Raw genomic sequence first — 11785 nt, forward strand, 5'->3', positions numbered from 1 at the left:
GTTAAAGCTAAGTCTATCTGCCCCAGATCCCAGTCAGGCCCCTCTCCTTAGCCACAATCAGGGGAGATGTTTAAATGTAGGCCAATCTCCAAGGAACCTAGTAGGGCCCATGCTCAAAGCTCCCCAGGATACATGAGGACAAGCCCCTAGCATGTGACCACTAGGTAAATGGATCAGGTGTTCCAAATCAAGGGTTATCGGAGACGGTCCTCGGAGGCAAGCCGTAATAGACTACTGGGGAGGGCCAACGATGTGATGTGATCCCAAGCTCTAATAGAATGGCTATAAATATGTCCTCAAAAGCTAAGCTAAAGCCATGGGCTTGCATCTCTGTGAAGATCCATCTATTGCTTTTTTGCGGCCAATGGTCCCCTAGACTTAGTGTATGGGCAGATATCCTGGTAGAAGGAAATCCTTCCATGGCTTGCCACACCTGGAAGAAGTCCTCTAACAATCAGCTTACCCATAAGGCCACGGCTCTGAATGGTGGGTTCAATGATGCCTAGGCCCCCTCTGTGATGCGGCTCTATGATCACTCTCTAAGCCACCTTAGCTTGGGTAAGCCTCCCTTCACTACCAGCCATAGAAAGTTACGAATCAACCACTAAACCTGACCAATGCATGCATGTGAGAAGTCCCAATAAGAAGTTATATACCACATGGTGGCAAGAAGAACCCAATTCACCACCACATCACCGGCTAAGGAAAGCCTCGCTGAACTCCAATATAGAAGCTTCTTCCAAATGCTCAAAAGAAGAGGGGCTTACTACTGCTCTGGGGAGATATCAATGCCCACCTAGTGTCCAAGATAATGGATTGGAGAGCTCCTCGAAATCCACTCGAAAGCCTTCATTGGACGCAAGGCGGGGTGGGTAGAGAGCTAACCTAAAAACCACACGACTTGTGCCCGCTGATCTGCACTCTTGATGCACAAAAGAAGATCTCTATCACCTCTACAAATCTTTAAAGATTCCCCACGTCTCCTGATAGGTATGATGTTGTGTCATCTACGAACTCTGAGTCTAACGGCTCCTCCTGTGCATGGATGGGGAGACGTAATCTTTAATCTCCTCAACTAAGTGAAAACTGCTCATGGCCTTGGTAATAAATATAAAGAGATATGGTGCAAGAGGGCAACTTTACCATACCAAGCAAGAAAGGGGAAATCTATCACCTTTGGCTCCCGCGATGGGAACCTGACTATGGCGTGAAACAGACTCTCGTGGCCAAAAAAAAAAAAGAAATCCGCGAAACCCCAATTTACGGTTTGAAATGCAAGTGTTTCACGGCATGACATAGACCCCCTACGGCTACTCTCTCATACATAGTTTTTCCAAATTCCTATAGAAAAAAAAATCTCGAAAAAATTATTCATCTTGAGACAGTGATGGAAAATAGGTTTTAGGACTTCCTCTTCCATCTGGGAAGTTACTAGCATGCACTTTTTTCAAAAAAATATCCCTAAGGTCGTTCATGTGCGTGTAGCATCTAAGCTAACTAGGGCAAACGGTTGACCCAACAAAGTGTACACCAGGCAGGCCTCTTGAGGCTGTAACGGGCTGTGAGTATAAAAAGTTTAAAAAAAACAAAAAAAAAACAAAAAAGAACACACATGTGCTTGCTCATTAAGAAGCAATTAGGCAATCAGACATGGCAACGATAGGACTACGGGGGCCGACACCCTCACTGAACCTAATGGCTGACAGCTTCAAGCCATTGAGATCCATGCCGTAAATACACCTCCCAATCCCATTTGCCATGCCTACAACAAGCGTATCATCAGGTTTTACACCCATGTCACTTCAATCCCACAGGGCTTTGGTCCCTTACTTAACATTCCCACAAATCCTATAGGTACCAACCAACCCTTTCCAATCCCTAGATGCCCACACCTTGGACATACTGACTAGTTTAGGAAGAGGGGTTGCCCAAGGACTGAATGAGTCCCTACCATCAATAGCACTCACATACGGTCTCAATGACTCATATCGAATGAGTCCCTACCATCAAGAGCACTCACATACGGTCTCAATGACTCATACTGAATGAATCCCTACCATCAAGAGCACTCACATACGGTCTCAATGACTCATACAAAAATATAGTCATACAGATATTCAAAACTATGGGCAAATATGACGGAACAATTGATCCTGTTTAATTCATTCAAATGTTTGAACAGAGATGTGAAGCCTTTGGAAATCCAAACTACCCCACCAAGGTACATGCATTGAACCTATGCTTAGGGAAAAGATCGGTAGAGTGCAGTAAGCGAACTCTATTCAATTGAGCGTAAACCAAACGAAACCATTAGAGACTATATCCTTCGGATAAAACTCTTGGACTCACGATGTGAGTCATGGGAAAAATTAAACGATTCTCAATTGAAGAAATGTTTCATGATGGGCTTAAAGAATAACAGCTTACATAACTTGATCATTGTATCCAACCCGAAAGCATTCGATCAATGTTGTGAAGAAATAGTACGTTTAGATAACAACATGCTGGAAGATGATTATGCTACGAGATGTTCCTCGTCCGTCTAAACCAAGTGAAGCAATGGGGCAAAAGAAAGATTGATCTCGAAATTGTCATTTCCTGAATTCTATGCAGCCTTGCTGAAAAGCTTTCAATTGACATCTCTAAGAGAGGATGAGCTCCTTCAAAATCAACCATCCTTAATGCCTCTACAAGTGAGGAGCGAAATGCCTTGTGTTAAGTGCAATCACTATGACCATCCCAATCCCCATTGTGCATACAAGGCACCTATCTTCTGTACTGCATATATTGTAAATTCTTTGGTCATGATACTACAAAGTGTCCCAATTCATCAACAATTGACTCAAAACCTCCATCTCCCATGCACCAAACAGAAACAGTCCAAAGAGTAGAAACCGCTAAAGAAGCAATTAATCGAACACTTCAGTGTTTCTATTGTCATGGACCTCACAAAGTGGCAGACTATATAGTTTGGAATACTTCCATGTCCATAGTCACTGACAATTTGCAACCCATGTGTGAATGATGTGGCATTGATTACATGTTCCAAGATTGCCCAAGGGAGTTGCTGCAATGCAACTTGTCTCACAAAATACAATTCTAAACATCTTAAGTGTACAAAACAGGCAATTGTCCCGCGGTACCCTTGAATGTGCTTACACACTTACAAGCCAAGGCACGAGAGACAGTAAAAAAGAACGCACAAGACAATACCTCAAAATGGGTAGAAGAACATGCTTTAAAGCAGAAACCAAAAGAGAAAACAAAACCTTCTAAACCCAAGAAAAACAAGGGGCATCAAACTATCCAAACCAAAGTTGAATTAAAGGATAGGGAAAAGGAGCCTGTGGAGGACATAAACCTAAAAGAGCCAAAAGCTACACATGATGCAGAAGAATCCACCCTCAAAGGCCACCACACAAACCACAAAACCCATATGTGTGCGACACAAGATACAAAAGCCCAAAAGAAAATTCATTCTCATCGCATTGGGCAAACATAATAAAAACTTGACCATCCAAAGAAAGTCAAAAGATGAAACAAGTTCTAGTACGTCATTAAGTACGAAACAAGTTCTCATTTGGCACTAGGTGCACCTCACAGACCAATCAAGAAACTAGAACCCACCCAACCACCCCAAATTGAAAATCTTGATCATATAACATATGTGGAACACAAAAAGCAAGCTCAGGAGAGCATGCTTAGCATGGTTGAGTGTCTTACAGGATCACCGGTTGTAATTAAACGTCATAATGCCAATCCTAAAAAAGCAACCAAAATACAAAACCCGGAGGAGTACCGCTTCCCCTTTCAAGAGGAAGACATACTCTCTATAGAAGAGTCATTAGAGAAAGATTGCACGAATTATGCGATTGAGAAAGCACGTGAGGAATTCGATGAATCCCTTACAAAATTAAAGCTATCTCTCAAAACCTCATTTGGAGGAATGCTCTTCTCTCATTGTGAAGCCAACATAACATCAGCACTTGCACCTTTACGGGCTCAACATGAGTTATACCAAGACATAAAGAGCTCCGTAAAACAGGACTGTGAGGATTCACAAACATACCTCATTTAGAATCATCAAATGACCAAGTGTGCCATTGTACACATTGGATACTCTTGAAAAAGCTGAGAGCCAAAAAGAGGACGAAAGTGAGTGGGAATATGAAACAGAAATAGAATCTGAAGCAAAAACAAAAACTAAAACATCCATGTTTTCTCTTGAACTAAGCCCGTTCAAAGAAACAAACATCAGCAACAAAGGCATCAACCACCAATTTATAATGTTCATTAAAGATGGGTGCCTGTACACGTGCTTCAACAACAAGGGTACTATGACGGTAATCCCATCATATGGTTGCCAAAATCGAACAACGTGAAGAAAACCTCACCACCGACTTCAATCCCAACAACTTCAAGTTCGACAAGAATGGAGGCCCAAGCAAGTCGCTCAAACACTCTCGTGCATTTAGCACCTACACAAGAGCTTGTGTACGCAAACAACCCCAATGGTAACCAACTAGCAGTCTTACCTACTGCCTCGACAACATTTGAGCCAAAAATCCAAGAATCAATTCCCACGTCTGCAAAATAGAGACTTATGAGTGCATTAAAGACAAACTCACAATGCTCTTTTCACCCCTTTGGATGTGCCCTCTAGATGTGAAGCATAAGTGTAGAAGCTACGCGGCAGACATAAGAACCTATTCTCTCAAAAAGGAGAGCAGCCGGAAGAACCTGTTGCTCGCAAGGTGGTAGTAAAAAAAAAACACAAACACAAGGGAGTCACACATATGGCCTACCTAAAAGTGGTAGAATATCACAAGCAACTCCCAAGGATCTTCAATAGCCATTATATCTTGTTAAGCTTATCACTTACTATTATTTTGGCTATGTTAATGTAACAGCTACTCCATGAGTACATATCCAGACTCATGCACTAAAGAACATTTACACCAAAGCCTCACCATCGACAACTTCCAAGTATATCTCTGGATGGGGAGACCATGGTGGGCGAAAGCCTGGTCAATGGTACAGCCCATCGCCTGGAATTTTCCTTCAAATTACAAATCTCTCCAAACGACACTACCATCTTCACAAATCAATGATCTTTAATCCTTAGTGAAGATATCTATATTAGCCTCGCAAGTCGACGTAATTCTTTCAATCCTCGCCAACAAGTGGCTACTTCTACACAAAGCAGTTCAATAAGAGTCTATATGACTCACTTCTTTTACTTCATGTATATTTGTTTCATAAGTGCACTTAAATATACATAAAAGCATAAAAACCATATGGGAAGAAACATACAAGAACAAGTCCTACTAAACAACATTTGACAAGAATCTTGCCACACAAAGGGACATCATCGAAGGCCAATTTCTTCAAATGATGAATGTCACTTCAATGAATCAAATGAGGAACTGAGAATCACCATCTCGTTCTAATGATTATGTCTATGTGCCTCCAGATCCTTCCCTCTCTTCTCTCCCATTATTAACATCTCTTAGCATCCCCATTAACACAAATCACATGTAACCTTACTTATGATTGCCAAAAAAAAAGTGAGTAAAAAATCCAAAAAATGCTCACATAAAGATAAAAAATGCAATCATTCGAAAAAACCCCACCCCCCACCCCATTAGGAATTCCCAATAAACCACTAACCTTTTCATTCACTAACTAGCCCTTCTCATTCCTTCAAAGGTACAAGGATCATTGAACGTCACTCAACATCAAGCTTGTCGATTCTCCCCACACAAAAGTCTTCAACGCGATCATGAGGACGCGATCGCCAATCAAGAAGGGGGGAATGTTAACCCATTCGTAGGGTTAACAAGAGCTACCGCCATTATCTTACATCAAGGAGTCAAGGTAGATATACCAAAGGGTCATACATTTAAGATATGAAGCAATGGTGCCCAAATCTACAACTTGGACGGGCACCCGTAATGGTCCGATGGAATACTTAAGGCGATTCCCGCTTCAAGAGCATGTGGTAGTAAGTTAGGATGAAGTGATGTACTTCATGAGAGTAGTCATTGTAATAGCATTAGGCCTCTTATGAGCCTAAAGTGATGTACTTCATGGATATATTATGAGAGTAGTCATTGTAATAGCATTAGGCCTCTTATGAGCCTAAAGTGCTCGATCGGCCGCAGTTTAAGTAAGTGTGAACACTTATGGCCATGTATATAAGTGAATTTCTCTCATAATACAACATACTCTCCCATTGTACAATTGAGTCTTGCTCTTGCTAATCTCTCTCTCTCTAATATATGCTAGTGAGTGTGTGTGAGTGATGTGAGGTGAGAGGAGGGACGAGTACCCGTAGTGTGACGCGACGATGTGACAACGCTCGTGCGAGAGGTGAAGTGGAATTGCTTCTCAAGGAGTTGTAGAGCTTGGAGACCTTAAGGGTTACGAGCTCGGCCATTGGAAAGATCCTCACGACAGTTGCGGTTTACTAGGTAATCTCTTGTTGGAAGGGGGGTTAGGGTGAGCCATAACAAAAATCCATCGTTTTGGTCTCTGACCAGCAGCCTCAAAATTTGACCCGAAAATCAAGGCAAACAACGGGCCTTAAAGCACTAAAAATCGCCCAAAATAGCCCCGCAAAAGATTGTGTACCATATTCGGGCTACTTTTTGAGTGTCTAAATGACAAAATCATGAGAAAATCAGATAGAAAAGTTTTAGTACTCCAAAAAGTACCACAACTCTCTCATATAAAGTTTTTTCCAATTTCCTTTCGGAACACATTCAAAAATAGGCTGCGAAATGAGGAAAAATTCCATTTTGAGATAGTGAAGAAAAATAGGTTTTGAGACCTTCTCTTCCATTTGGGATACTACTGGCATGCACTTCTATCTGGGATACTAGTGGCATGCACTTCCATCTGGGATACTACTGGCATGTACTTTTTTAAAAAAAGTTCATCCTAAGGGCATTCACATGCACTTTTGAGACCTCGACTTTCACGTGGGATACCAGGACATGCACTTTTTTCAGAAAAATATCTTAAAGGTTATTCACATGCACTTAGCGCCTAAGCAAATTAAGGTAAACGGACACTCGTTTGACCCAAAGAAGAGTGCGCCAAGCCTCCTGAGGCTATAACGGGCTATAAGAAAACCTAAAAAGCAAAAAAAAAACACCTTACGTGTGCTGGCTTGCTCACTAAGGAGCAATTAAACATTAAGATATGGCAACGATAGAGGGATCACGTGGGCTCACACCGAGACTAAACCCAATGGCTAAAATCTTCGAGCCATGGCTAAAATCTTCGAGCCATGGATCTCAATGGCTAAAATCTTCGAGCCATTGAGATCCATGCCCCAAATGCATCTCCCAATTCTTTGCGCATGTCATCGGGTTTTACATTCCCTGTCACATCAATCCCTTCGAGCTTTGGTCCCTTACCTAACACTACCACAAGACCTAAACCTTTAGAAGTGCGAGATACCAACCCTTTGCAACCCCTAGATGCCCACACCTTGAACATAATGACTGATCTAGGAAGGGGGGTTGCCCAAGGACTAAAAGTGAGTCCCTAATTGCAAGAGCACTTACACACGGCCTCAGTGGCCCATGCAAGACCACGGCCGTACAGATTTCCAAAATCATGGGCAAATATGATGGAACGATTGATCCTATTCAATTCATGCAAATATTTGAACAAAGATACAAAACCTTTGGAAATCCAAACTGTCCCATTAAGGTACATGTGTTTAACCTTTGCTTAGTGGGAAAGGCCAGTTTGATGGTTCATCACATTGATGCCAGTGATCAAGAAAAACTTCAAGACCTTGAAAATAGCCTTTATCCACGGCTTTTCAAGACAAGGTGATCGATGGAGTGTATGCAGCAAGAGAACTCTATTCGATTGAGCAAAAACAAAATGAAACCATTAGAGATTTTATCCTTTGGATAAAAAACTTAAATTCACGATGTGAGCCATGGGAGAAACTAAACGATGCTCAATTGAAAAGATGCTTCATGATGGGCATAAAGTAAAATTGCTTACACAAGTTGATCATTGTATCGAATCCGGAAACATTTAATCAATGTTGCAAAGAAGAAATATGTTTAGATGACAACATGATGGAGGATGATCACGATATGAGATATTCCTCATCTCAACCAAGTTAAGCAATGGCTAAAGAAAAATTGATCTCGAAATTATCATTCCCTGAATTCTATATAGCCTTGCTTAAAAGCTTTAAACTATAATCTCCAAAAGAGGATGAGCTCCCTCAAAACCAAACATCCTTAATGCCTATCAAAGTGATGGGCAAAATGCCTTGTTCTCATTGCCATCACTATGTCCATCCCAATCCCCAATGTGCGTGCAATAGGCCTAACTTTCTGTACTACATATATTGCAAAACCTTTGGTCACAACACATCCCAATTTCCCAATTCACCTACAATTAACTCAAAACCTCCATCTTCTATGCTCCAAGCAGAAACGGTACAAAGGGTAGAAACTACTCAAGAGGTAGTTAAGCAAACACTTTAGTGTTTCTATTGTCATGGACTGCACAAAGTGACAGAATGCACAGTTTAGAATTCTTCCTTGGCCACAATCTCGCTAACACCTTACAACCCATATGTGAACGATGTGGCATCGATCACATATTCAAAGATTGCCCAAAACGAGTTGCTTCACTGCAACCTATCTCACAGAATACAACTCTTAACATCTTGAGTGAGCAAAACAGGCACTTTTCCACGGTACCCCCTTGAATGTGCTTACATGCTTACAGGCTAAGGCACCATAAATAATAAAAAAGGATGCAAAAAAAAACACTTTGAAATGGGTAGAAGAGCATGTTTTAAAGTAGAAACCAAAAGAGGAATAAAACCTTTTAAACCCAAGAAAAACAAAGGACATCAAACTATCGACACCAAAGTTCAAATAAAGGACATGGGAAAGGAGCCTATGGAGGACCTAACCCCAAAAGAGCCAAAATCTACACATGATGCAGAAGCATCCACCACCTCCAAGGCTACCACTCAAACCATAAAACCCACGGGTAAGATAGAGAACAGAAAAGCAAAAAAGAAAGTTTGTTCTCGTCACATGGGCAAACATAATGAAAACCTGATGATCCAAGGAAATTCAAAATATGAGACAAGTTCTAGTACATTACTAAGTGAGAATGAAACAAGTTTTGACTCATCACCATGTGCACCTCATAGACCAATCAAGAAACTAGAACCCACCCAACCACCCCAAACTGAAAATCATGATCACATGGCGTATATGAAACACAAAAAGCAAGCTCATGAGAGCATGCTTAGCATTGTTGAGTATCATACAAGATCACCAATTGTGATTGAGTATCATAATATCAAACCTAAAAAAAGCAACGACAATATAAAAACCGGAGGAGTATTGCTTCCCCTTTCAAGAGGAAGACGTACTCTACAGAAGAGTCATTAGAGGCAGATTGCATGAATGATGTAGTTGAAAAAGCACATGAGGAATTCGATGAATCCCTTAAAAAATTTAAGCAATCTCTCAAATCCTCATTTGGAGGAGTGCTCTTCTCTTGTGGTACAACCATCATAGCATTAGCACTTGCGCTTGTAAAGTCCAAACACGAGTTATACCAAGATATCAAGAGCTACATAAAACAAGACTGTGAGGATTCATAAGTTTCCAAACAGACCTCAGTTAAAGTTGTCAAAGGACCGAGTGTACCATTGTACACATTGGGCACTCTCTTTAAAAAACTGAGAGCCAAAAAGAGAATAAAAGTAAATGGGAATATGATTACATGGGATCTAAAGCTGAAACAAGACTTGAAACATCCAAGGTTCCACTTGAAGATTCTATCATGGTATGGTTAGATTTTCCTATGGGCAATGATGTTAATCACAAACGCGCATTGATTAGTCCTCAAGCTAGTTATAACATCATGACTATACAGACTTGGGTGTCATTGGGACAACCTAAAATCATCCCTAAAGACAATGGCCTTGTGATAGGTGCTAATGGATAAAACATTGAAGTTCCAGGTTGCTTTAGCTATGCTACTCAAACAATCGGGATGGTCAACGACAAAAATTTGACAATACCATACTACATGGAAGAGGATCCAACCTAACGGATTTCTATGATGCTGAATGCAAAAAGCTACAAGCCTCTTACTCGGAAGCCCTTCTACACAAAGACCTACCATCTGCATCAATGACTGACTCCCTACATGGAAGAGGATCCAACCCTAACGGATTTCTATGATGCTGAATGCAAAAAGCTACAAGCCTCTTACTCGGAAGCCCTTCTACACAAAGACCTACCATCTACATCAATGACTGACTCCGATAAAGCATTTACTCCTCCAACTCCATCTTCACCAACAAGAGAAAGAGCTTCTATGACCAATGCCAAAACCTCGCAATCAACAGCAAATCCTGACAAAGTCCCCCAAGCGGAACCATCTATCTCTAAAAAGGAACTCAAAGGAAAAGCCTCAAAGTCAATGACTCTTCATCGACTAGCCTCACCAAAGGAGACAACTGCATGCTCAAAAGCCTCAACATCAGCAGCCACTCTGCACGAGACTCAAGCCTCATCGAAAACAACGCCCATGAGTCTCAAAACCGCAACCTCAACGCCAACCAATGTGAAGGAAGGCCCAAAACCTTCCACTTTATCCACAAAGAAAACTCCACCAAGACAGCCAAGATCAAGGTATCTTAATGGTATCAAAATGTGGGTGGAGAAGCAACTACTTGTAGCTCAAGGCTACTGCAAAGGCGCCAATACAATTTGGGTGCCTCAACAATCAAAGCATCTTCCTCAACTCAAAACTCAAAGACCAAGGAAGAATCAAAGTACTCCACAACATCGTCCACAAAAACCTAAGCGAGTTCCTCAAAGAACTCTGGTAACTCAACAAGTGGGGGTACCAAAAAGATTACTGCAAGCTCAAGGGTACTACTAAGGTAATACCAAAGCATGGATTCCCAAGCACATCAAAAGAAGTGTCCCAAGCCTTCTCAAAGAAAGAAGCATCAAGGGCATCAGCCATTAACTCCTAATGTTCATCAAAGATGGGTGCCTGTGAATGTGCTTCAAACAACAAGGATATTATAATAGTAATACCATCATATGGATGCCAAAATCGACGAAAGCCTCACCACTGACTTTAACCCCAACAACTTGACCTAAAGTTCAACAAGAATGGAGACCCAAGCAACACCAAGCAAGCCACTCAACCCCTATCATGTAAAAAACACATACACAAGAGCTTGTGTGTTCGGTAATCATAAATAGCAACCAATGATTAGCTGTTCCTACCGCCTCGATAACAATTTAGCCACAAATTTAAGAATCAATCCCCACATCTGTAAAATGAAAACTTATAAGCGCATCAAGGAAAAACTCACAATGCTCTTCTTAACCCTCTGGATGAGAAGCCTAAGTGCAGAAGCTACATGACAGACATAAGAACCTATTCTCTCAAAAAGAAGAGTAGCCACAAGAACCTAGCCAATACATTTTTTAAGCTTATAGCTTACTATTCTTTTGGCTAAGTTAATGTAGTAGCTGCTCCATGAGTACATCTTCATACTCATGCACTGGAGGACATTTGCACCAAAGCCTCATCATCGACTTTCCAAGTACATCTCTGGATGGGGGAGCCATGGTGGAAAAAAGCTTGGTCAATGGTATAACCCATCACCTAGAATTTTCCTTCAAATTGCAAACCTCTCCAAACAAAAAACTTAAATCTTCACAATACATTGACCTCTATTCCTTAGTGAAGATAT

This window comes from Cibotium barometz, chromosome 9, assembly GCF_041138505.1.
Source record: "Cibotium barometz isolate CiBa-2024 chromosome 9, ASM4113850v1, whole genome shotgun sequence".
Classification (NCBI taxonomy): Eukaryota; Viridiplantae; Streptophyta; class Polypodiopsida; order Cyatheales; family Cibotiaceae; genus Cibotium; species Cibotium barometz.